Here is a 27999-nt window from a genome sequence, read left to right as displayed (position 1 = left end):
TGTCCCTGACCCTTTGGTGACGCAGCCCAGTCAAAGGGCACCATCTGGACCAAGTAAAGGACCTGCGACATAGAAAAAAGTTCAGCAAATGAACAAGTGAATAAGAGCATGAAATAGCTTGATTTAGAATGATTTTAAATCATTCTACAGCAGAAACCAGGAGGCAAAGAACGGCTTGCAACACAGGGTAGAACAGAATGTTCAAATCATGCACATCTTCACTGGCCATAGACTGCAGTCATAGACTTTCTAATGGAGAGACTCTTTCATGGACCTGAAAGCCACCATGCTCTTCATTTATCTCCATCTCCCCAGGTTTAAATTATTCTGCTTCTTTTTTGGTTTCACTGTTTTTCCTGGCACACCTCTGATCCCTCCCTTTTCTCTTCCTCTCGCTTCTCTCCCCCTGCACTTACTGTCCAGCCTTTCCTGTGCAAGCGTCATCCATCTCCTCTCTCTTCTGCCTGCTGCACAGGCTCCCCTCACCTCCCTCTAACCTCCTCTGCTGCGTGTCCTCTTCTTTTCACCTTGCTCATGAAATAATAATGAGAATGACAATCTGAAATAGTGAAGGTCTCTGAAGTATTCACAATTCACCCAAGCACACAAATATACCAGCAGGCTTGAAATACTGATTGCACGTTAGTTTGATCAAAACCTTCTATTAACCAAACCCAGGCAAAGGGCAGGAGCCCGCAAGGTAATTTTTAATTAGAGGAACTTTATCAAACTCTCTTTGAAGATGACTCATCCTAAGCCAGAGGGAATTAAATGAACGAGGAAGGCAAAGCACAGCTACATGTTAACCCTAGATTTGTTTCAGAAAAACAGGTTGGAGCTGTATATTTATAATCTGCTGCTGGATCCCAGCCAGGAAGAGCCAGGGAAGATGCCCAGCCTCTGGGGTTCAAACTAAACTAACAAAAAGTCTGGATGCACATAGCCTGAAGAAAGCTGTGAGCCTGGTGGAAAATGGCAAGTCCACTGGATCTAGCGTATGTTGTATGTGGGGATCTGGACTATAGCGGAGTCAATTACAAACCTCAACCACAGGTTTCCATAATGTGAAATGCTCTAATTCTGTATAAATTTTTGGCATCTGCAAGAATTCCAATTCCAGTCCATGTGAAGTAACAGTTACTATTTTTAGGGATATAAGTGGGTAGTTAGTTCGAAGCTTGATGCTAGACAGCACCACAACCATCACCACCACCAAATGGGGAGGTGGTGACTTGGAAGGCAATATAGAAAAGTGGTTCAGAGCAAAGACAGTGGAGACAGGAGAACAGCCAACATCAGGTGAGAAAACATCAGGCCTCTTGTTTTTCCGTTTGTTCATTTTTTAACATATATATTTTGTATAAATATGTACATATATATAAATGACTTCGTTTGACTTGTTGAACATCTTGCTAATTCAGTTGAAGAAAGGACTTCATTTTCAGAAGTGTGAGGGAATTGCTTTAAGTCACTAAGTAATTGCAATTAATTTTCATTATATTCTCAGGTTTCACAAAATGTCCAGGCCAGAAGGTCAGCCTTTGGTTCTTTTCAGTCTGTGATGAAGATGGCTTGCAAGGACCAAGCATCATTCCTTAGCAATTCTAATATGCTCATTATTTGCCCGGAGTTAACGAACTCTTAAATTCAACATTCCTGAAAATTCAAGTAAGACAATAGTAATGTATATTTTTTTAGGTTAGTTTGTATAGTGGTAATTGGTGTGTGTGTGTGTGTGTGTGTGTGTGTGTGTGTGTGTGTGTGTGTGTGTGCGCGCGCATTTGTATCACAGTAAAAAGCAAAAGGCTTAATAGAGACTGTTATAGGGAATTACATCAGTATTACATCAGTAAGGGTTGAGGGAAGGGGGACTGGGCACAGGGAAAAGCTAAACTGTGCTGCATTTGCAACAGAGATTTCAATAGACTGTATGAGCAGCTCTGGAGTTAAGATTTTTTTCAGAGCTGTCCACAGTGAGGAAGGGGGTGGTGGTGGGATGGGGTGCATAACTTTACAAGAGACAGGACTCATTTATTATTAGCAAAAGTGTGTGTATGCATGCAGACACACACAAACATATATTACACGTGTATGTGTATATTCATACATGTATGTGTATGCATATATATGTATGTGGGTGTGTGTATGTGTATGTGTGTCTGTCAAATGGATTTCTGCCTCTTATAATTAAAGACCAAAGGTAACCACTTCGATTCCTTTACTTGGTCCTTCTAACATTCATATTTTCTGGTGTTGTTACAACCATATTTCTGAGATTTTTTTCCATGAATATAGTGCTATTTTTGATGTTTCTGTTTCAGATATTGTTATTAGATTTTACTGAGAAGATAAGGATTTAAATCTGTAATACTCTACCCCAGAAACACTGACTTTCCTCTAGTCCCCCAAAATAGTTATATTAAAAATTAAGGTTACTGGAGGGATAGTGGGAAGATGGCAGAATAGAGGAACACGGGACATGTTCTTCCTGCAGAATAAGATGAGAACAGGCCCATCACATTGAGGATTTCTTTCACCTCTCTTCTCTGTAGGATGTCTGTTATGGTATGAATGTTTTTGTTCCTCCCTAAAATTCATATGTCGGACCCTAACCCCTAGTGTGGCTATAGTTGGAGTAAAGAAGCAACTAAGTTAAATGAGTCATTAGGTTGGGGCCCTGATCTAACAGAATCAGTGTCCTTATAAGAAAACACCAGAGACAGCCCCCACCCACCCCATCTCTCCACATACAGAAGAAAGTCCAGATGAGGACAGAGCAAGAAGGCAGTTGTCTGCAAGTCAGGAAGAGAGCCCTCACCAGAAACGGATCCTTAAGATTTCTACCCTCCAGAACTGTGGGGGGAAAAAATTTCTATTGTTTAAATAACCTATTTAGTAGCATTTTGCTATGGCAGCCTGATCAGACTAATACTGATTTTGGTAATGAGTGTTGGGTGCTGCTAGAATAAATACCTATAAATATGGCTTTGGAACTGGGTGATGAATAGAAGCCAGAAGAGTTTTGATGTGTGTGCTAGAAAAAGTCTGGATTGCCTTGAAGAGACTGTTGATAGAAATACAGACATTAAAGGCAACTCTGGTGAGGGCTCACGAAGGAAATAGGAGAGCTAGAGAGAAAGCTCCTATCACCTTTGAGAACACATAAATACTCATGAACAGAATGTTGGTAAGAATATGAATGTCAAAGGCCTTTCTGGTGAGGTGTTAGACAGAAATGAGGACCATGAGGAAATGCAAAGCTGGTGATCCTTGTTAATAAGTGGCAAAGAACCTGGCTGAACTGTGTTCATGTTCTAGTGTTTTGCGGAAGGTAGAACTGATATTGAATATTTGGCTGAGGAGATTTCTAAGCAAAGTGTTGGAAGAACAGCTTGATTTCTCCTTACCCCTTATAGCAAAACACAAGTGGAGAGAGGTAAATTAAAGAAATTGTTAAGCAAAAAGGAAGCAGAGCTTGAAGATTAGGAAAATTCTCAGCCCATCTATACTGCAAAAAAATGAGAAAGTTTACCCATGTTGCACAAAATTAGAAGAGAACACTAAGGGTGTAACTGAATAAACATTTGATACAGAGGTTAATACGATTGTGAACTGCAAATTTAATCAACCACCTCAGCAGAAGGCAGAAATAGAGATGAGATTGTACCAGCAGAAACACTGCCAGCTAGGGCTAAAGGGGACATAGAAAATGGGACAGAATGAAAGAAAGGCTGTCACTGTTGTGATTCTACAGGACAGGACAATAAGCTATCCGGCCATGAACAGGCATTATCACTCAAGAAAGGGGAAGAATGACCCAGAAGGTAAGACAGAGATCCTCAGGGCTGGCACTCAACCACAGGCCCAAGAGGCAGAGCTGGTTCTTCCTCAGTTTCAAAGTGTGGGGCCTTTTTAGTTCAGGGTCGGGGGCAGGATGCTACCACGTAGTTCCTCAGGGGCAAGGCCTTAACCCTCCGAGCAAAAGGGGTGGGACTGATCCACAGAGCCATGAAAATAAATGTTTATATATTAAAAAAAAAAAAAAAAAAAAAAAAAAAAAAAGTTATCGCAGCAGACCTGGAGGGCAGAGCAACAAACCAAAGGAGATTCTTCTTGAGCCTCAAAATCTAATGGAATGTGTCTCTGGAGGGTTTTCATTTGTTTGGGACCTGTCACTCCTTTCTTCTTTGTAATTTCTCCCTTTTGGAATGGGAGTGCCTTTCTAACTCCTGTTTCACCATTGTATTGTGGAAGCACATAGCTTGTGGGCTTTCATAGGTTTACAGCTGGAGAGGAACTTTGCCTCAGGGTGAATTGTGCCATGAGTCTCAACCCTACTTAATTTAGATGATATTAATGATCAGACTTTGTACTTTAGACTTTAGAGCTGATGCTGAAGTGAGTTAAGACTTCGGGAGCTGTTGGAATGGAATGAATGTATTTTGCCTTCAAGAAGAATGTGAATCTTGCAAGGCTGAGGGCAGTAAATTCTGGACATAGTGTGTTCCCCAGAAATTCATATACTGAAGCTCTAGCCACGAGTGTGGTTTTATTTGGAGTAAGGAAGTTAATTAAGGTTAGTAGCTCATAAGGGTGGGTCCCTGATCCTGAAGGAATAGTGTCCTTATAAAAAGAGACACCAGCGAGCTGACTCTCCACCTTTCTCTATACAGATACACCACGAGGCCATGCAAGAAAGCAGCCCCTTAGTGAGGAGATAATAGCAATAACACTTTTAGTAACTGACAAGCTAAGAAGAGAACCCTCACCAGAAATTGATCCTGCTGGGCCTTTTTCTGGGACTTTTATTCTCCAGAAATGTGAGAAAAGAAATTCCTGCTGTTTAAGCTGCTCAGTCATGGTATTTTGTCATAGCAGCTTGAGCAGACTAATACGATCCCTGTCATTTCTCTGTAGTCTGTGCCTTGCTATTACTGCTTACATCTACATCCCTCAATACTGCAGTGACACATTTTCTAGGAACTTCTTGGGAAGAGGTGAAAGCTACAATTTTGGAGATTTATATACCTGGACATATCTTTAATCTACTCCAATACTTGGTTGAATGTCAGAAGGGGTCTAAAACTGTAATTTGGAAGTCTTTTTCCCTCTGTTTCCAGTACATATTTCCACCAGTTTCCAATGACATTCTAAGGGAGTCTGCTCCCATTTCTATCCTACTTAGCAAAAGTAACCTTATATGAGTTAACGAGTATGTTAATGTGTGTGTGCCTGGAACTTTTTACAATCTTTGTGTCTCTGTCATTCTGAAACTTCACCTTTGTTGCTTGAAATAGATCTATTTTGATCCAATTTCCTGGGCATTCAGGCAGAGCACTCAACCTAGATATACATGTGGTTCAATTTGAAAAATGTACTGAATTATTTGTTTAAAATAAGTTACTTTCTATTTTCTCTGAGCTTCTTTTTTGGAACGCCTATTATTTGGATATTGGGTCTCCAAGACCAGTGTTCTAATTGTTTTTATCTTTTCTTTCTTTTTTTTTTTATCTCTCTGTCTCTTAGTTCTACTTTTGGGGACAATAGTCTGTCTTTAATTCTGTCTCCCAAATCGTATATTTTATTTTTCATTGCTAATACATTTTCATTTCCAAGAGAGTCTTTTTATTTTTTGATTTTTAAAATAACCTTCTGTTTGTGTCATCAATGTCATATCTTCTGTTACCTCTCCAAGGAGTTTATAGATTTTTTTTCAATTTTTCCATTCTCTACATGTTTTTTGTATACTCCAAATTTGGATCATTTGTTTTGCTATGTTTGCTATTTGTCTGCTTTTTAAATCTTTCAAGTTAGAGGTTTTCTGAAAATATCTTGATATGCTTAGCTATGTGCTCGTATTTATACGTGAGGATAAAAAGTTCACTCACAGCTCTCTCTGTGTGGATGGGATTTATCCACAAAAGAAAGACCTAATGACCATTTCGATGAGTGGCTTCCATTCGTCAGTATCTGCAGGATTTTCTCATTTCAGGAGAGCCCTTCTCTAGTCTTCTACAGTTGTGCTGTAGAGGGCTGCATTCTTTCTAAACCCAGTTGCTGATGTTTTTCACAGTCTGGGACCATCATATCATTTCCTATAGATTTTCACTTAATAATCTCCTGTTCCAGAGCAGCTTTCAGCTGTGCCTGGGGACTCCAGTCCAGGATTCCTCTAATTTTTTCTTTATAGAGAGCAAATCCCCAATGTCCTGCTAAGATTAGAGAGAGGCAGTTGCCAGGCTCCAAAGGTGGGAGTAGGTTCCAGGGGTCTAAATACCTATTCTATACCATTCCAAAAATCTTCATTTCAGCCCCCACCTCTGGTCCCTAGTTTTGCAAGTCCTTGTCTACAAGTCCTGCGTGCTGGATTGTGAGAGTGAGTTAACTTGCCACTGGACTTGCCCCATGGCTGAGTCTTACTCCAGTGCCTGCAGAGTGCTGGCTTTGTTTCCTCCCATCCCTTACCACCTTAGAAATGTTTCTGCTGTTTTCCTCTCACCCATTCTCTTTGACTTTTAGGCCTTGTAAATACATACCCTTCATTCTAAAATAGGATAATAATAGGATTCAACTGTGTAAGGTTATTTTGAGGATTAGGTGGACAATACCTGTAATGGGCTTGAATAGGAAATTATATAACCCCAGTTACTACGGCACAAGTGTAAGTAAAACCTGACTCATCCCAGCTGGTTAAGGAAAAAATGTCTAAAGCATTTTCCTTTCAAGAACTCTGCTTCTCTGGAGGAGGAAGCTTTCATATTTTCTGGGTGGTGGAAGGTCAGAAGCATGTGCACCTAAATAGAGGAACAGATGCAGGAAAACATCCCAGTAAATGTTGCATATTATCTGCAACTAAAGACATGCAAATATTTTATTTTAAATGTGGGTGGAAGTCCTGATGTTTCCAGTGATCAAAGGTTAGCAAATGGAGGTTACTGGATATTAACGTGGTAACGCATGAATGGTTCTTTAGCACATGTTTTATGTCACTACTGGTCTCTTTATTTAGCAGTAGCATAACGTAAAATTTAGGAACATAATTTCAATAGCACACATCCTGAGTCCAAATCTTGGTTTCACTATTTACTAGGTAAGTGAATTTTGGTAAGCTACCTGTACATACCTCCACTTTACCTTGTATGAAACACAGAACACCATAGCCCCTACCTATTGTGAGGGTTACATGAGATAATCTGTAAAATACTTAGAACTTGGTACATAGAACAGAAAGTGCTCAACAAAAATTAAGCTGTAGTGTAATTTTATTTTAGTGAGCATAAACATATAGAAAAACTTGTATGTTTCTTAAATTTATCTCCTCCAGAAAGTTTACATCATGTCACAAGCAGGACTTCAGGAATATAACTCAAGTGGTTTGGGAGGAAATACAGCATTTTCAGTAAACAAAAATTTGTTCTCTCGGCCTGAAAATGTGGTGAGCAATAGTCAAAGGCAGTGTTGAAAAAGGTTGACAGTGATAAATGTGAGAGGCCCCCTTGCAAAGACGGGGCTGAATGAGATTTTGGCAGGACTGGTAGGACTTGGGAACCATTTCTAAGTTTTTCTTTAACATAACTGTAAGTCTGGAAAGTTGGACAAGCAGGTAGACAATTGCATGAATAAATAAGATTCCAAATCTTATTTGGGATTAGAGACACCAAGAGGCATCTTGGACTCAGAGACACCAAGAGGGGTCCATGAACATAACTGTGAAAAATGAGGTGAAGAGGTAGAGGGAGGAAAGATGGAGGGCAGCCAGCACAATGACAATTCAGAAAACAACCAATTACAAAAGTGGTGTCCAAGTCCGCTCCCAGGAGCACAGCATTGTGTGAGCTGCTCAGAAGTGTCCCTCCATAGAATGCAATGGCAGCAACCTCATCACGTGAAATTGTCACTCAGTTGAACAAATTTCCCTAATTTAAGTTTTTCCTCCACTGATATATTAGAACTTTTTGTACCTATTCCTGTCTCTGAACCCCAGTCCTTCTGAGCCTACAAAGCAGTTTTGGCCCTAAGACATCCTCTTCCTCTTGCAGTCTATGGCTAGAATCCCGTTAACCCTTTGGTTTCCGGTGTCCCGTCACTTTCATTGCACCAGGGTAGAGAACACTCAAGGATCTCTTAGCTAATTTGGTCATGTGTCAAGCTGATGGCTTGTCATTTTAACAATTTTGCTTATTTCTTATTGTAAAAGTAATTGATTGTCATTTTTGAAAATCTGCAACATATACAGAAGCAAAAAGAAGGAACATTTACATCAACTCCAGAAAGAGCCACAATTAATAGTATACAACTTTCCAATAATTTTTCTAGAGATTTTTATAAACATGGGATCGTGTTGTTTATACTTAGTGTATAATGAACATTTTCTTGTTTTTACACTTTTTCTACCAATAGCTTCTACTGACCATTGTGGATTCTAACTTTTATATATGCCCAAGATGTACTTAATGAATCCCTCTACATGGGGATTTAGTATGTTTCAGATATTTCATCATTACAAATAATGCTGAATATACTCCATTGTCTTCTTTAACATAAGCAATGTCTTCTTAGGTTTACCCAACTTCTATGTCACAGTACTTTTAAAAAGAGTCAATATCCTCTGCTTTGGGAGGTAGAAAATTAGGAAGCTTTTTGTGAAAGAATTTAGGAAAGTGGTTATTTTAAATGGTTAATTTTCTAAAGATATTTGAAGTAGAGTAAGTTTCTTAGACCATTTTGTGTGACTGTAACAGAATACCACAGACTGGGAAATTTATAATAAAAAGAAATTTATTTGACTTACAGTTCTGGAGGCTGGGAAGTATAAGATCAAGGGGTCCCACCAGATGAAGATCTTCTTATTGCATGGCAGAAGGTATCACATGGCAAGAGAGCAAGGAAAAGGGGTCAAATTCATCTTTTTATAAGGAACCCACTCCTGTAATAATGGCATTAATCCATTCATGAAGGCAGAGCCCTCACGACCTGACCACCTCTTAAAGGTCCCACCTCTCAATACTGTTGCATTGGAGATTTAGTTTCCAGCACATGTATTTTGGCAGGGGACACATCCAAACCATAGCAGTAAGATTTACTTATTTATTTAGAAATGTCCCTTAAATGAACTGTCTCATTCTCCGAAAAAATGTCAAGGAATATGAGAAACCTTTTACTAGAAACCTTTTACTATATTTTCCAATATAGATGAAATTAATAATAACTAATAGGTAACTTGCTTTTCCCTCTGCTTTAGCTATTACTTCAATTTTCCAGAAAAAGTCAGAGAGCAAGAGAGGGCTCACACAGACATAAGAACTTGTGCACAGCTGGAGGACACAGGTAGTTTATTCAGACATTCCTCATCATTTATATGATGAAACTGAGATCCAACAGGAGCCAGAGACTTGGCCAGGGTCATGGGCAGAATCAGACCAGACACTGGAGCTTCAGACTCCAGGATCCTGGACAAAACCTGTCATTCTCTGTATTGCTGTTTTTTTCAAAGCCCCGTCCACTGCCTTCTCCCCAGAAAGACCAGCAGGATGAGCCATTCATGAGGCAAAGGTAAGTTTATGAGACCAACTGCAGTGGGGGAGAATACCAGCTTGCAGAGTCTAAGAGGAGACTCAGAAGGAGAGGTCAAGAGAGAAATTTGATAGGGCTGGGGGTCTGGCCTCACATGTTTAGATCTTTCAAGTTGGGAAACTGATTGGAAATGGATGTTGTTCATGATTGGGGAACACAGTAAGGTGAGCAGTTTAAGCCCATCTTTTTTTTTTTTTTTTTAAAGATGACTGATAAGAGGATCTTAACCTATGACTTGGTGTTGTCAGCACCATGCTCTCCCAAGTGAGCCAACCGGCCATCCCTATATAGGGATCCGAACCCGTGGCCTTGTTGTTAGCAGCACCACACTCTCCCAGGTGAGCCGCGGGCCGGCCTGTAAGCCCATCTTGATAAGTAAACTTTTGCTTTGTAAGTAAACTGTTTGCTGAGTAGTCCTGGGAGAATAGCTTTTGCCCAGTTGAACAAATACTTTTATTATAGAAACTGGTTGTATTAGCCCATTTCTGTTGCTTATAAAAAAATATGTGGAACCGGGTGATTTACAAAGAAAATGAAATCTATTGCTTATAGTTTCTGAGGCTGGGAAATCCAAAGCCCAAGAAACACATCTGGTGGTGGCAACAGTGTCCCAGGGGTCTCACAGAGCAAGATGGTGGAAGCAAAGAGAGCAAGACTCTTTGTGCTCCCCTTTTAAAGCCCTCAAAACTACACCCCTGACCATCATTATGAATCCATTCACTATGGCCTGGTCCTACAATCTAATCACCTCTTCAACTCCCCACCTTTCCATTACTGTAAAAGGATTTTCCACCCTCAATAGTTACAATGGGGATTAAGTTTTGGGGGGACATTTAACCCAAGGCACAGGTTTACAGGAAATTCCTAAGGCAAGCATTGAATGATTGATTGTTTTAGCCTTATCCTCCCTGGCAAGAATTGCTTGGTATAAATGGTTCAGTCATGATGTCACAACATAGTTGTCTTGGTTCCCAGTCCTGAGATTTTTATGCAGGATGTAATGTAAGGGATTCCAATTCTCAGTCACTTTAGGAAGAAGCCTGTGGCATAGAGCCAGTCTGATTGCTTGGCCATTTTAGGGGAAGGGGTTACCTCTGACTGAGACGTCTGGTCCAGATATCTTATCAATAGTTATAGAAGCAGGGTGTCATAAGAACTTTGTAAAGTTTTGGCTACTTACAGCAATTTCTATTGAATCAAAGACTTTGCAGAAACATAAAGCATGGAAAGACTCCTACTTAGAGCTGAGCCACTCTTCAGCAATTACTCAGATCTGCAAGTCATGACTGAGACAGTCATGGTCAGGCCATAGTTCATATAACCCCTTTAATCCAACCTCCATCAATTAAAAACATTTCATTAAGTGTCCACTAAATGCCAAGCAGTGAAACAAGCTTTAAGATGTGTCTTACGGAGGTTGTAATCTGGTGAAGTATACAGAACGATATAGAAGTTTTTGACTGCATTTTATGGAGTGAAGTAGTTAGAAAGAGTCTCACAAAGAAGATGACATTCAAACTGGATCATTAAAGATGATCAGTTTTGCCAAGGGCTATAGTTTGAATGACCCCTCCAAAGCTCATGTTGAAACTTAATCCCCAGGATGACAGTATTGAGAAGTGGAGCCTTTAAGAGGTGATCGAATCATGAGGGCTCTGTCATCAGAAATGGATTAATTCATTCATGGATTAATAGGTTAATGGGTTAATGGGTTATTATGGAAGTAGAACTGGTGATTTTATAACGAGAGGAGAGACCTGAGCTAGGATGCCGCTAGGACCCTAAACCTCCTCACCATGTGATGGATGCCCTGTGCCACATCAGGACTCTGTAGAAAGTCCCCACCAGGAAGAAGTCCCTCACAAGCCATGTCCTCTTGACCTTGGACTTCCCAGCCTCCAAAACTATAAGAAATAAATTTTGCTTCTTTATAAATTACCCATTCTCAGATATTCTGTTTTAAGCAACAGAAAATGGACTAAGACTCCAGGTGAAGATGGGAGGAAAGGGCATTTTACAAAAAGCATTTGTGAGAGATCTCAAGACATGGTGTGTTCTGAGAACACTGGAACACAGGATGAGTGACAGGACTCACAGCAAGACGAGGTGGGGAAGGTGGCCTTGGGCTGTATCTTTGAGGGATATTTATGCCACTGTGAGGAGCTTACTCCTTAAGGAGATGTGAGATTTTTAAGTCAAGATTTGATCTCAGTTTTACTCAGATATTTCTGGAACCTTTGTGGAGGATTGATTGGAGCAGGGGACAGGGAAACCGCCCATGGACCAGGACACCTGGGAGACTCACAGTAAGGAAGGGGCCTGTGAGGAGGAAAGAAGCAAAGGAGCCGCCTCTGATCTTCAAGCCTCGGGGTGTGTCTACATTTTGCTGGCCCCACAGGGAGACTAGATTGAAATGCCAATGTTCACTTCAGAGGGAGGGGGCCTTCAAAATGCCCTTCAGCATGGTAAGTGAGAAATTCAAGAATCAAAAACTTTTTCTCATGCAATTTGCTTTTATCTTCTATCTTCGATGAACTAGTGAATTGTTTATAGTTCCTTACAGGATCACTCAACAAATTACTATTTAGGACAACCTGACCTTGGGTAAGAATGTTTCAAAAGTGCATTTTCATCTTGGTGGTAAACAGTAGTCCTTATTCAGAGCTGGGAGCCATTAGTAGTTGTTGAGGTTTAGCTCTGAGAATAGATTAGGGTCCCTGAACCCCCAATTCAAGACTCAGATTTTTCAGTCCATGTGAGATCTACTCTGACTACTGCAAGTAGGTGACAAGTTTGGGCAGTTTTAAAGTGAGAAACTTAAAGACAATTAAGGGGAGCTGGTCTGGGCAGCTCACCTCACGTGAGGGAGAAAGTCTTCAGTCACACCTTTTTTACCAATGTTCTTGCTTTTGTGTCTTCTGACTTTTAATTTTTCTTCTGAATGTGCTGCATGTTTTCCTATTTCCCATTTGTGATTGGGCTCTAATAAGTTCACAGTAGGACATTTAAGATTGTCGTCATCTCGAAAATGTGCTGGATATTCAGAGACACGTTTGTGGGTTCATCTCTTGAGAAATTTCCCAGAGTGAGTCTGATGTCTCCTTCTGATTAGGAATCTAGTCTAATCAGTAGCCTTGACAGGAAGCCTTATGGAATATCCAGATACAGCAAATACTCCCAGTGCTAATGGGCGTGTGCTATGTAACCCAAGATGTCAAAGATCCACAGGGAGAAATGATAACCAGCTAACATGCCTGAGGACATATAAAATCCCAGTGAAAGAAAGATTATGCTTGTAGTCTTAGACCTCCCACTCATCATAAAAGTGTCCTTGCTGCTCACAATGGGCTGCATGTGGTTAGAGTAATGGAGAGTTGCTGAACTGTAACTGAGAGTCACACACTGGGGTAAGGTGTAAGGAGGTGATTAAACTGTAAAAATATTCTATAATTTTATCTCCTATACAGTGGCCTTGAGATGTTTATAACTTCACCCTTTGCTACTTCTGGGCACTATAAGATCGATGCATTCTCCTCCTATCCATCTTCAGTTCATTACCTGAGACCCAGGGGAGATCATGCTACCAGGAGAGGGCAAGGATTCTGGGACTGGCATATGCTTTGAAGTCAGACAGGCCTTGATTTGAATCCTTTCTGATAGATGAATTAATTTTAATTTTTGGAATTGTACTTCATGCATACCAGACGCAGTTTACCCATCTATAAAATGGAAATATTATCTACTTTACAGAGGTCTTATGAAAATTAGCTTTAATGCATGTCCAGTATGTCAAAATTGGTAAGATTTGTTATTTATTATATTAATTCTGGACCAGGGATCCGAGCTGAACAATCTGGAGAAGGCAATTCATGGAGACTGTTTTATGAAATGACTTTTAAAAAAATATCTCTTTATAACTCTCAGAAGCAGTGCGATCAATTTCAATATATGGAAAAGGTTTATTTGCAGACCAGTCTGTGGTCATCTCCCCACCACGATGTCTCATTTGTTTGTTGGCAAGCATGTGGTACAAATCAAAGTCAGATGGACAAATGTGCCTGGCAACCGGGTGGCCATGTGGCTTCCAGGATGTGCAGTGCTGAAAATACTCTGCAGGATTGCGCTAGAATTGCTACCAAATGTCAGTGTGAACTCATGAGGGTATGACTTCCACAAGTCAGAATAAATGGAACTATAAATCAAAGACCCCGGGGGGAAAGTTATTGGAATTGCTATGCACTCTGCACAATGGTCAGCCATTGTGATAACAAATGGGTCCACCTGAAATCCCAAAAAAGGTTTTACCTCGAAGGAAATGCATTCAGTTCTGCCTCCTGCCTTTTCAAATAGCATTCTATTGGAAATGTGCAAATAAACTTTCAGAAATTAGGCACTTGATAACTGAATTTACCTTAGCTTAAATTCATCCTGAGAAATCTGAATTTAGAAACCCACAGCAGCAGCCTTTTCTGGCATACACATATTTAAAATTTACATCTTTTTCTCACAGCCATTGCTGTATGTACTTTCCATCTGTCACCAAGGAGAAGGCACAGAGTTATGACTGAAGGACAATCGCTTCCAACACGAACAGTGGACAGCACGGTCAGATCAGCTGACAGCCGCAACGGGCTCTGTTCTAAAGTTCACGATGTGCTTGTCTGTCTCGGTGTTTGTGTAGATGCAGCTTTGTTGCTATCACACACATGGATAAACTGAATCTCTAGGAAGTGCACTGGCTTTTCCAAGGTCACTGGAAGGAAGGAGCAAAGAAATGCAGGCATCTAGCACAACGAATCCTGCTGTTTGAAATAAGAGTTGGCCAAAGCTAAATGGCGAGATGAGAAAGATCCAGAGCCGTGACAGAGCTCTTTGCAGCCGAAGTTGAATTCAGCAGCCTCACTCCGCAGATGGAATTGGCTGCATGCAGGAAACCTCCCCAGGGAGATCTCAAGTCTAGATCCGGAATGGATCTGACAGCAAACCCACACTTTCCACAGCACTGAAATCTCGGGGACAACACGTCCTCCACCACACTCGACTTTCATTTCTGATGGGGAAACAGGATGGAAAACAGCGCTGTCCTTTCAACAGCCTCAATAATGAGCTGTCCTCATAGCCATTGCAGAGATGACTGTATTAATTGGGCTTAATTGATCACCCTCTGTGTTATCTGCAGATGGAAGAACAGAGTTTCCCTCCAAGGTCAGAGGGTATCAGCCGTTTGGAGCTTTTGCCAAGAAAAAAATCAGAGTATTTTTTTCCTAATTACCAAAATTACTGTAATTCACAGAATAATCTGAAACAGCTGCTCATCTGTTTGGGAGACAATTTCACACCATCATACAAAGTAGACGTGAGCCAGATCACTGCGTTTTCCTGCTATTGACTGAATTAACTTACAGCTGGAATGAGTAACATTAACAAAATATTAACTGTAGATTGCCACCTATGCATGAGCCACAGCCTTGACATTTTGGGTACTTCACAGCATGAAATTTTCACGAACTTTTAGTCAGTAAAACAGAAAAGTCATTTCAGGACCTTTTCAATGAAAACACCCACTTCTTCCCATAAATGAGAGAGAAGACAGTCGGCAATTCTCCATTTCTTTATAGTAAGGCATGATGATTTTGAAATCTCAAATCAAGAGGGATTGTGAGTTTTTGCCCAAGAATCCTGGATCCTGCAACTTCTGGGGCTCTCAGATGCCTCTCACACCTGGGTACAAGTGAGACAAGGACACCACTTAGACAGGGACCATAAGAGAGAAGTTGACCTGGTGACACTGTGTTGGTGTTTGCAGAATTTAGTTGGTGATTATAAAACAATGTCCGGACAAATGCCCTCATTATAGTCCATACACCAATAGACAATGCTTAGAAATATACTAGAAGCTCCTGTCAATGTCACGGGGTAATGAACATGGCTGCCACCAGGCTGACGTAAGCAGGAAAAGTGCAGTGGCGGAACCCCAGGGAGATGAAAATTGAGTGTGCAGGTGGGAAGCCTGCACCCCACAGTCCCTGGAGAGACTGTGGGGAGGGGAGGAAGGAGGCAGAGCGGAAAGGAACTGAGGGTCTGGAAAGCCAAGGGAAGATTGGGGTACCTGGAGGTGAAAATGCTTTCAGTGTGACCCCAAGGTGACAGGAACAGGATTGAAATGTAGATACACCTACCCATTCACCGTCTCCCTCCAGAATACATCAGCCTCACCCTGGCCCCTCACTGGTCACTTCCCATGTGCCACGTGCCACCCTAGAAACCAGCTCTGACTCTAAGCAAAGTAGCACATGATCATTTCATTTCAATCTTTCTCTTGTACAGGTACTACCTGAATGACTGCGGTGATCGCAGTTTATACTTGGCTCTATTAGATAACAAAGAAATAAATTTATATTGCAAATACCAAGACATTGACAGGTACACTCTTCCTCAGACTTAGTTGGTCTGTCCTTTGAGGCCACTGCTGCACAATGTGGCTGTGACAAGCTCCCACTAGTAAGGCTGCACCTAACTTAACTGTAGAGACGATGAACAGGATCCATTAGTTCTTGAATTCTACTCTTCGAAAGTAATGGAAACAGTCCCATGGGTTTCCCAGACAATCAGTTAGGATGGCTCCAAGCTAGAAACATCAAGTGTAGCAAATAAAAACCCAGGACACCCAGATAAATTTGAATTGTAGTAAACAACAAATCATATCTTAGTATAAGTATGGCCCAGATACTCAGGAGCTAAGTGCAGACACGCAGTGATGAGCAGAACTGTCACACACTGGCATCTCATCTGGCCGCCAAGCTCCAGGAGGACAGATGGAAACTGAGAGGGGCTTGCACCCCACCCCATGCCCCGCAGAAGACCCGACAACCCTGACTCCTCCAGCACCGAGCAGTTTGTGAAAGCACTGCCACTTCAGCGTGGCTGCGAGCCAAGCAGCCAGCAGCAGGTGTCCTGGCCGAACACTCCACGTGTGACCCTCCCTGCTCGTCTCGGGTCTGACCGCCAGATAGTTCACACTTGTCAGCAGGGTCGCCATCCTCAGGGCTCTCGTGCAGCACACACAACACCTGCAGCATCTTCACAAATCAAGAACATGCAGATCGATCTTTTTATTCCCTTCAGGTTCCCACCAATGAGCTTCACTTCGCCTCAAACCATCAGTTCTGAAAAAAAGATTAAAAAAATAAAATAAAAGTCAAGTAGGCACAGCTGAGAGAGGGAAACAGTGGCTAAGCTCACCAGCCAGAACATTCTGAAAATCCTCGTGGTTTATGCCTGAGTCACTGAGGCAAGCTGCTAATTCTACATGCACCACACACTCTCCTCAAAATGTGTGCACACTACAACAGCCACGCTCTCACACACTGCATAGACTCACACATCACACACTCGCATGTGCACACTCACATATGTGCATACACAAACCCACTCCCCCCCCCACACTCCACACACACCCACACTTGCAGTCACACACACGCACACTCATGTGATTATCTTGGGAGTACTATGACATGGGTAGCAGAAAGTCCTCAGCTCTTATTCTAAAGCAAAGAGCGATATGGAAAAATTCTATTTTTTAAAAAAATTTCTTTCAGTATATTGATTGCTGTGTGGTTCACTGAGGTTTATTTAAAGTCTTAAGAATAAAAAAACAGTCCAAGCTTGAGCTGAGAAAACTGTGATTCCTCCAACAATCCTTTATAACTTCTTTTAATAAAACACAAGAGTTGCAACCTCCTTTATCTCTGTGTTGTCATAAATGACCAGGAAAAGCAGAGAGCGCGCTGGCTGCATGGAAGTAGTTTCTCCACCAGGGCTTCTCAAGGTCTCTGCCAGACTCTCCTTTCGAAGGGGTTTCTGATAACAAAGGACGTATCTTTTCTTCTGAGGTAATGATGTCTTTATTATAATTTGCCTCACGTCTTTTGTTCCAATAGGTGTGGTATAAATACTCATGATCTTTTAATAAGCCAGTTCTTTTTTAAAAAACTGTTCTCTTGATAAACTAAGAGTTCTTTAAGGAGATGCTTAGATAAACCTGCAGATGGTGATGGAGGTGCCAGCATAGAGCTGGTCCCTTCTCTGCTTGTAGGAAGCATCTGAAGGCTAATAGTCCTCGACCCAGGAAGGAAGGAAAGCACACAGGGAGAAGTCTGCAGCCCTGAACTGAGAAGTTCTATTAACTGACCTTTGAAGAAGTGCCCAGTTAACTCAGGACACTTTTCTCTCAGCCTCTCTGCCAGTTCCACTAAATTCCACAATGTGATTTCACCTCCGGGAGGAGTGCGCCTGAGAGCTAATGGCTGGACCATGGTGTGCATGTCAATTTCGGCTCCTGGGGAAGCACTTTAGAAAGGGACCCGCAGTGCTCAGCACTTAAAATATGCGTGCACGAAGTCACAGAACCCTTGTACTAACAGGCCTCGGAAGGATGCCTGGCTTAGACTCTCGTCCTCTTGGAGAAGAGCAGCCACTGGGACAGACCCCAAACATGGGATCCCCATTCCCCAGAGAGGCCACCAGCAACGTCTGCAGAGAGACATCCTCACCCAGACTCAAACCCAGATTCAACCCATCATGTTGCCTCTGGCCTGATAGGTGACAGACATTTCTTAGGAGTTTTAAAGTATAACAAGGAATATAAGTGAGAAAAAAAAATCAGAAGTTACCCAGTTACTGTCATCTTTGCACCCATATCCCTGGGTATAAGGAATTACTGAGTTAAATTTTAGTACAGTTCTCTCTTTCTGTTCCCTTGAGCAGAAACACCTTTCTTGCTTCACCACTCTGGGCGTTGAGCGGCTTTTGTCTTTGGTGTTCTCTTGCTCCTGCCTCTTGTGCAATGGTTGTCAAAGGGCACTCTCCAGAACACAGCCTGTTAGAAATACAAAGTCTCTGGCCTCATCCCAGGCCTGCTGAATCAGGGGCCTTGGGGGTTGGATGCAGAAGTCTGGTGTAATCTCCAGGAGATTCGGGGGCACCTCCCTCCCAGGACCACTGCTGCAGGGATTCCTGAGGTCACCCCTGCTGCTCCTGGAGAACATCTAACACCATCACAGAGGCACTGAGTTCTTCAGTGCACTTGCCAGTCCCCAGTGCTGCCCACCACACCACTCAGGGTGTGGCCTGTCCTACTGCTCAGAGGGATTTGCTGTGCAAAGAGCTCTGAGCTCTTGCCCAGAGGTACAGCTGCACCACTGCTAGCTCAGGGACTTTGGGCAACTACTGCCCCAATCTGATAATCGGTTCCTTGCTGTATAATGGTGATAACAGGGCCTTTCCTCATGGGTCAACATGAAGAGTCAGCAAATTAACTTAAGCAAAGCCCATTGCATATAGCAGAAGCTCAATAAATACTCATTGTTTCCTCCCACCTAAGAAAGATACCCATCCACTAACCCATTTTCATTGTATGAGGCATCACTGAATACCCGTTGTTAATGCTGCAACGAGGTCTTGCTATGGGGGAGAGAGACTAAACTCAACTCTGATTTCAATAAGGACAAGGGAGGATTTATAACCAAGGTGCAGTGTGGGGGTCGGTGTATAGAAAATTACTAAGAGGAGACATCAGCGGTAAGGGGGCTCTTGTTAGTCCAACTCAACAAGAGTTCTTGCTGAAGGCAGGCCAGGGTGACAAGATGTCCAGAGTGGGCAGATACCAGGCAGGGGATTTTAGATGAACTGATTTAGCAGGGTTCTTGCTCAAGCTGGATTCTATAGGGACAGAGAGGAAAGCCCAAGGTTGGGCCTAATCAGAAAAGACTCAGAGGAGCCTGATAAGGTTTTGGTCAAAGAGAGAGGCTTAGTCACCACGAAGATTTCCTAGTGCTCCCGAGGGAAGTGACCCCTCTTTTTTGTGAGGCCAGCGCCAGATTTGGTAATTCCCGTTACATCCTGCTTTGTTTCATTGTCACGCATGTGACTCTCTCGGTAACTAGAGGAAGTGCACCTTGCTCGCCTGTGCATGGACCCTGTGCCTCGCACTTGGCATGCAGCACTCGGGTGTCTTTGACACCTACTGGTTTGCACAATCTGCATTGCAACATGATGCCAGGCCAACACCTGATGCCCGTTCATCGATTTCCTCTGCTCTGCGGAGAGAAGGACAGGGCACAGCTCCTAGCACAAGGACTTTTCCACGCCCGCCTCATGACAGGGCTGCTGTCTAGCGGGCTTGAGCTGCTGTACCAAGTGCAGCACTGCCATGGGCTGACTTGTGACCCCCAGTTCCTGTGCAGAAGTTCTGACCCCCAGTGCCTCACAATGTGACTATATTTGGAGATGGGCCTTGAAAGAGGTGATTAAGTAAAACTGAGGTCTCTACAGAGGGCCCTAATCCAGTCTCACTGGCGTCCTCATAAGAAGAGGAGCTGAGGACACAGACACACAGCAGGAAGACCATGGGAAGACACAGGGAGAAGACATCATTTGCAGGCCAAGGAGAGGGGCCTCAGGAGAAACCTGCCCTGCTGACACATGATCTCGGACTTCTAGACTCCAAGACTGTGAAACAGTCTGCAGGTGAAGCCACCCAGGTGTGCACTTTGTCACAGCCCCGGGACACTAATACAGGCCTGGCCAGGCATCCATGTTTGCCCTCCCGCATCCCTTACCACACACACAAGACACAGACACTGTGAGATGAGCTCAGATCTCCCCAGAAGGGGTGGTGGAAATAAGGGAGGCAGGTTGCTCCTCAGCTAGATATCTGGCTGTGCATCCTAAGCTGACAGAAGGATGAGGACCAGCTGCCAGCTGGACCCCAGGAGCCTGGCACAGAGGAGGAGACAGGGCTGATGGACACTGCTCCCTCCCATGCTGACCACTGGCACCCATTGGCCTCCTAACTCTGCAGCTCCTGGGCCCACCCATCTTCCCAGAAGTTCTGGGCTGTGACACCGAGCTGAGAGCCACAGGCTCGCAATCCCCCACGAGGTCCCAGAGCAGGTGAGGAAGGACACCCTCCAGGTAGACAAGGTGACAGCAGGGTTGGGCTCTGATACCAGTACGTCTGTGTTGGAGGGTGAATGGCACACTTCACTAGCTCTGGGGGGAGCCCCATCCTCTTCACGTTCTCCCCGCTCATTTGAGGGATCCCGGCTTCCCCAGGCTGCACCCCATCACTCATCTCAGAGCCTCTGCTGGGATGTCCCTGCCACTGCTGCTGCAGGATGGCCAAAGCCACTTGGTCCACTCCTCAGACACAGTGCAGTGGGGCCGCTCAGGTCCCAGCCACGGCCCTTGCTCAGAGAGGCCACTGGGAAGGAAGGAGTCCTTGGGGCTTCTCTTCTTCCCACATCACCAGGTGGTGTGTCCTTGTCCTGCCTCTGGTGGTGTCACTAAGCCTTCTTTTGTGTTTCTTGCAGCTTCGTTGATGAGCTCCTGGACACGGTGGGGTGAACCTGTGGTGCTGGGTAGGGGGACAGTCTCTGCTCAGCCACCCCTCCCAAAACTGGCCCTGCTCTTGAAAACGAGCCTATCTGTCCCTCCCATCTGCATCCTCCCTGACTCCCGTGCAGGGAGGCTCTGTCCTCCTGGCTTAGCCTTCTGCCTTTTGCACACACCTTGACGTTAACCACTGTGGGATGAAAGCCCTCAGCTCCAGCTGGGAACTCCCTGGTTCCACTGTTGTCTGCGGCTTTTCTCCAGGCGTGGGAGCATTTACTCTGGAGGTGGAGGTGGGGGTACATTTAACAAATGTGACAATATAACTTCTTAAATAATCCTGTCCATGAGACCTAGCATTGGCACGCTGTATTACCTGACAGGATGGATCCTGGTAAAAAACTGAAAGGAACCACAAGGTCTAACGAACGGAATGAATACCTCAAATTTACCAATATTTTATTTTTTATTATTTCTGTGGTCAGAATGGGAGAAAAAATGCAAAGAATACATCCCATCTCCATGCTTCTAACCCACCTTTTCTGTCTATAATCTTGAAACGGTAACTACCAAGTAAGGAGTGTATAATTCTCCCCAACACAACAACCCTCATTTTCTCCCTAAAGAGTGTTTTTATAACAGACTTGATTGTCACATTCCTTAGTTTCCACATTTAAGAGCACAGGTGTCGCTGGTTCTCAGACTGAGCCTAAATCAGGCTCCTTAGGATTCAGATGTGTCTGGACAGGTGTTTTTTCTCCTGTCTCCTGCCTCCTGTCCACCCAGGCCCTGGTCTCCAAAGTCCAGCCTCCTGCCATTTCCTCCAGTCATTGTAGCGAGTACCAGTCACTTTATTCCTTGCATGATCCTTTTCCCTCTGATTCAGATGTGCCCTCATTTTCTAAGGCCCTCTTGGTCCCCACCTATTTTTGGATCCTGCTGCAGCACCCTTCCCACATTATACGTGCTGATCACACACCATCTCCAACCGGCTGACACCGAACTGCTGAGGGAGCTGTGTGTCCTTCACTGCACATGGGATGTCAGACTCACGGAGGCACGCAATAAAAGCAGATACAACTCGGATAAACACAATGCCAATGCGGTCCAAAGACTGGCCCAAACTGGCCCAAACAGATCTGTGTCACTGTTGTTTTGCACAATTCACAAGTCATTAGTTTCTAGCTAGGAAAAAAAAGTTCCTGGAGAACTCCACATTTGGTGAGGTAGAGATAGAGACTCCTAAGCATGTCATCTTCGGTTGTGAAACTGGTGATTTCTCCTGCCAAACACCACTGGAGGCTCCGTGTGCCTGAAGGACAACCCCACTGCCCAGGGGGAGAGGAAAGCCTGCCAGCCCAGGGCCATGTGCTGGCATGGGGACAACGGTGCACCTGTCACTGCAACCTGGCAGTCGGGGCATAAGCAGCATCTAAGGCAGCTAGTGGCTGTGCACAAAAGCTGCTCAGTCCTGAGCTCTAGGTCAAGCCCCGTGAGTGTTCCCTGCAACATTCCTCCTCCACGCCTGTGAGGGAGGAAAGGAGAGGGCTGGAGTCAGGGTTAGCTGTTGCCAGGTTACCGCTCACCTGTCTCCATGCTGCTTGGGTATTCTTTCCCAGCTTACAAATCCAGTGATCCTCAAAAAACAAGAAAAAGAAGGAATGTTCTCACAAGGTTTGGCTGTCATGTTATTGAGCTTTGCCATTTAAGAAAACAAGTGTCACTGGTTTTCAAATTGAGCCTAAATCTGTCTCATCAGAATTCAGCCATATCTGGGCATAACCATGAGGCTGTTTACAAGGAGATTTTATACACACATGTATATATGGGAGAGAGATGTATATATATATATATGCATATGTGTGTATATGTGACGTGCACTTTAACCAGGAGCACCTCAATGAAGCTGGAGAAATTAAAATAGCATTAAAAGATAAAACAAACATTTCCATGAACTTTTTAAAGTACCATGTTGTGTGTATGTACATATGTATATGCACACACATATGTATAAAATATATAAAACGTATCTGCTTAAAAACAATGGGTGGATAAACTTATAGCCTGAGAAGCCTCCTGGGAAAGAGCTCACCTAATAGAAAGAAGTAGAGCCCAGTGGGTAAACTCAAAGTAAATCGGCCCGACATCTGTCACAATTACGAATGCATTTACCCTCTGACCCAGCAATCCTCCTTCTAGGGAGTTATCTCAACCACACACAAGCAGAGTATGAGCTCACATTTGCACAAAGTAGGCATCACAGCACCTGAGTCACAGCAAACAGCCGGAGCCAGCCCCTGTGTCATCTCTAGGGGACCAGGTGGAGAACCAAATCCACCCACATGGAGTGCTGTGCAGTCATAAAGAGGTAGAGAGCCATGGTGATGTGCATCTGGAGAGTGGTTCTCCAGTGTAGGTTATGAAGATGAAGGAGAGCAAAATGCTGCATATGGTATGCCACCTTTTGTGTAAGGGATGCACATGTCCACGTGCATGTGTTTGCATGCACCGTGTACTGTATGTTATATACATGATAACACACACACGCTTAACATACTCAACAACGGAAGGACAAACCAAAAACAGATCAGGTGGAGATCATCTTTAAGGGCAGTGGAGGACAGAGAGAGGGAGAGAAAGAAGCCAGATTTCTGGATGTGCCTTGTTTTAGTATTGACTGTAGAATCATGCAAATATTTTACAAAGCCAAAAATTATATTTTAAAAAGTCCATAAAATTGGAAAACAGAGCAAAACCAATGGAAGCTACTTGTAATTCACTTGGTGGTATGACCATACTGAGCAGAATTATTTCAATTGACTTGAAAATGCAGGATTTTGAAAATGGAACCTCAGTGGAATATAGCATAAGAATAAGAACTCCAAAAAATAAAAATAAAAAAATCCTGTACTACAAGAACTAGCTTTCCTGTTAGTAGTAGGGTTGGTATGTTTGTATTTTATATTAATAAATATATACATGTAGTAGGACAAAGCAAATAAGTAATTATATTAATTATTAGAAACCAATAACCAAATGAAAACAGATTCAAGCATACAATCAAGGAAGTGAAGTGAAGTCCTTGTGATGCTATTTTGAACTGGAAATACTAAGAACTCTTGACCTAATTTTCTCCGTCTCTGCATATTTCTAGCTCTGTCTTTAGAAAGGCCTAGAAACAAGGACATTCCAGTACTCATAAGCAACACTTATGCCTGGACTGATGTCTATCAATACATCTCTCCTACCCACAGAAACCAAGGGACGGGAGAATTGGGTGATGCAGGAAATGCAGAAAACGATCCCGGGAGATCCTGTTGTACCAGGAAGCAAGGAAGGTATGAAATACTCCTGGGGTCCTAGAGTGGAAGCTGCAGGAGGCTGGGAAAGGTGGGGGAGGGGAGATAGGGAAAGCTTGGTCAACAGGTGCAAAAATACATCTGGGAAGGAGGAATAGGTTTAGTGTTCTATAGCACCGTGGGGTGACTACCGCTAGCAACAATGGGCATGCACATTTTCTAATAGCTGGAAGAGAAGGTGCTGAATGTCCCCAACACAAAGAAATGACAGATGTTTGAGTGAATGGATGTGCTAATTACCTTGGTTTCACCACTGCACGTTGTATACATGCATCCAAATATCACACTTTACCCCATATATATGTACAACTTTTATGTGTCAATTAAAAACAAAAACTAAATTTAAAAATACTACTGAGGTCCTATCAAAAGGACTGAGAAGTCATCCTGAGAGGGCTCAAAAGAGACAATTGGGCCTTCCATAGGAACGATGACCACCGTGCATGTGCACCATGCATGGAAACACACCAGTTATGTAAACGTTACACCTAAAAGAATTAAAACACACACACACATAAACATACAAGAACAAGAAAACACATGTTTCTGATCGAAGTTTGCCAGGACATCAACTCATTATTACATGCGGGGATTCAAGCAACTATCCCGCCTGTCCTGGACAGGCTGTATTTCAGGGCAACCAGCCAACCATAATATATAAGAATTCCACATTGTAAGAGCAGGACGAAATTTAAAATTTGAAAGGTCACCATTTTGACACCCCTGGTGAAATACAGGATCTAGGCTGGGGCCACCCATGACTGCTAAAACTATTATGTAAAGGGTCACAGGGACATGGTTTTGGATAATCTGGCTGACACCACCTGAACCCCCCATGAACCTGTGTCCTCACCAGCAAAATTGACAAACAGACCACTCAACTCCCAGTGGGAAGGTGCAGAGCCCACCGCTGGAGCACTCTTGCCCAAGGAAATGAATCAGCACCTCAGCAACCTTCTACATTCCATTGCATGTTTACTGGAAATACAGGGGTCCTAAGAATAACTGCCATGGGCAGAACTAATTTGGACGCTGATTCAAACAAACCAAATAGGAGAGAAGACTTTTGTGTGACAATGAGAGAAAATTGAACACAGGGTGGATGTGGGATATTGAAAAGTTGTTATCAATACCGTTGGAAGTGATAATGGCACTGAAAATAAAGTTTCTATTAAAGATTCCTAGACAAGTACCGATTGGTGAAAAGACGTATGTCTGGGATGTTCTAGCAAAAATGATAGGGGATATCTGAAACAAAAATGACAAACAATTGGTACTGATTGCAGTTGGATATGATTGAAAATTTCCAAAATAAAAAGTAAGCAAGAAGAACTATGGGGAAGCCTTGGAGGGGAACCATGTCTATCACAGACATTCCGTCTGTCTGGCAGCCCAGCGTCGTGGCTGAGGCCGTCAGCACAGGCTTAGCAAAGGCAAGTGAGCACGAAGGAGCACTTGCCCACTGTCTCTGACCTGGTAGGATGCTCAAGGTGGTAAGATGGGGCAGGTGACTTTGCCACTTCAGAAATTCTTTTGGGGGCACTGATTGGAAGCAGTGGCCACAGTAGCAGATTGGGCAGGCAGATAACTTGCTGTATAATTTCAAATGGCTAGAGGATTTTGAATGTTCCCAACACAAAGAAAAGACAAAAGTATGAGGTGATAGAGATGCTTATCACCCTGATTTGATTGTTTCACATCGTGCATATGTACCCCAAAATCACAATGTATATTTGCAATAAATATTTAAAATTATTTATCAGTGTCAATGAAGAAAAAATAAATTTAATAAAATAGAAAAAAAAAAACACAGAAAACTTGGGCAGTCAGATGCACGTGGAGCAGATTTCAGACACTTTCCATGGTAGCATGAATATGGTGATGGTAGCCACAGCGCAGATGTCGGGACCCTGGTGAATAACGCAGAAAGTCAGGTCAGACTCATCCTGATGGAAGCTTCTGGGGAAGGAGTGTGTGGGAGGAGGAGTCAATGCAAAGCCAAAGTTTGAAGAACCGGAGAGACACGGCCAAGGAACAAATGTAGCTCAGAGCTCCCTAAGCTCAAACCACCATACTACCCTGCCAGCAGAAGCAGCACTTCCTCTGCTGTTAGCGTGGCTTCCCTGAGTTCATGGAGGGCCTTCTGTGTCCCTCTCTTGTGGCACTTACCTGGAAAGGGAGGCCTCAGTTCTCATTGCCCCCAGGCCTCTTCTCTATCCCCACCCACTCCAGAGAACAAAGGCAAACCCCACAAATGACTTACACCCCAAGACATGCAATTTTGCCATTAGGTATGAAATGGAAATCTGAAGGTATTAAACTAAGGAAGGAGCTATGTGATTTTTAGATTGAGATGAATTTATATGAATGTACTTGCCCAATATTTTGAATTCAAAGTCTGAGCTCTAGCAGCTGCTAATTGTTTGCCAGGCTGGTTGACTAAATTTGAACTGAAGGATGGTCACACTAAATAAAATGAGATCCTAGAGATTCTTAGACGTAATACCAAAGGGGGAATAGTCTTTGGGAGACAGAAATGTGAGCGTGTTTTTTTACTATACCCAGCCAACCATGTGGCACTGGGTAGGGCAGCACCAGCATGTTCAAGAAACAGTCATTCTCCAGGGGTCAGGGAGAAAAGTGGGAGACGTCGCATCAATGGACTGTTGGTCTCACTGGCAATTACAGTACTACACACAAGAAACACTGTTACTGGAACAGGTGGCTGAACTGGGGTAGGACACAGAGTGGACTGACCTGAGAGAGTTCTGGGGTGGGAGAGGTTTAATTGAATAGCGTTCCTAGAACTGAAACAGGTGAGCAACTAAAGACTAAACTGAGAGTCTTTCTTGGCATCTGTGGCACGTGTGCTGAACAGAGGCTCGACGGGAACACCTGTGGCCTTTCACCCAGTTCCCCACCTGTCAGTTCATAGACTGTCTCGTTATGGTAGGTCAGGCTGCAGTAACATAAATCCCCAAATTCCAGTGCTTTAATGAAATGAGGGGTGGATGAAAGCTCACATAGGACAAATCCTCTCCAGCATCTTCACCTCCTAGCATTTGGATTTCTTCACACATGTAACATCAAATGAGAGTGCCCCTGGCTGGTGGGCAGCTCTCCCTCATGCCATAATTCAGGATTCTCTCACCTTGTGGCTGCACCGTTCCCTGGGGCCTTGTTCTCACCTGCGTCCCGTTGGCAGAAGGAGTGCAGGGGAGGAGTGGGTAATGCGTGCTGCTAGGAAGCCTTGGCTTGGGATTGGTACACAACATTGGTAGGAAGAGCCACATGGCCTGCCCAGCTGGCTAGCCACTTCCTAGTTATCACTATAACCAACGGAAGGGGAGAGAAGATGCTGGTCTACAGCTCGCCAGTGCTGTCAGAGACACCCAGAGCCCCTCAGAAGTGAGGTCTGGCTTGCCTGAAGAAGCATGTGGAGTCCTTACTGTAAAACATGTGCTGCAAATCTTCCAAACCTATGTGAAAGGAATCTCATCTATGTTCCAAAGTATCTAAGTACTTTGAGAAAGGAAATGTCTGGGCCACTCAGAGACTGTTGGAAGCTGGCTCTGAACTAGTGCTGCCCTGGGAACCCGGAATACCTTGCAGCCCACCCCTCAGAACAGGGCTTTTGTGGAGGGGAGTTATTATGCTGACCTTTCTCACCAGGGAG

This window comes from Cynocephalus volans, chromosome 2 (genome assembly GCF_027409185.1).
Source record: "Cynocephalus volans isolate mCynVol1 chromosome 2, mCynVol1.pri, whole genome shotgun sequence".
Lineage (NCBI taxonomy): Eukaryota > Metazoa > Chordata > Mammalia > Dermoptera > Cynocephalidae > Cynocephalus > Cynocephalus volans.
This window is presented reverse-complemented; position numbering follows the sequence as displayed.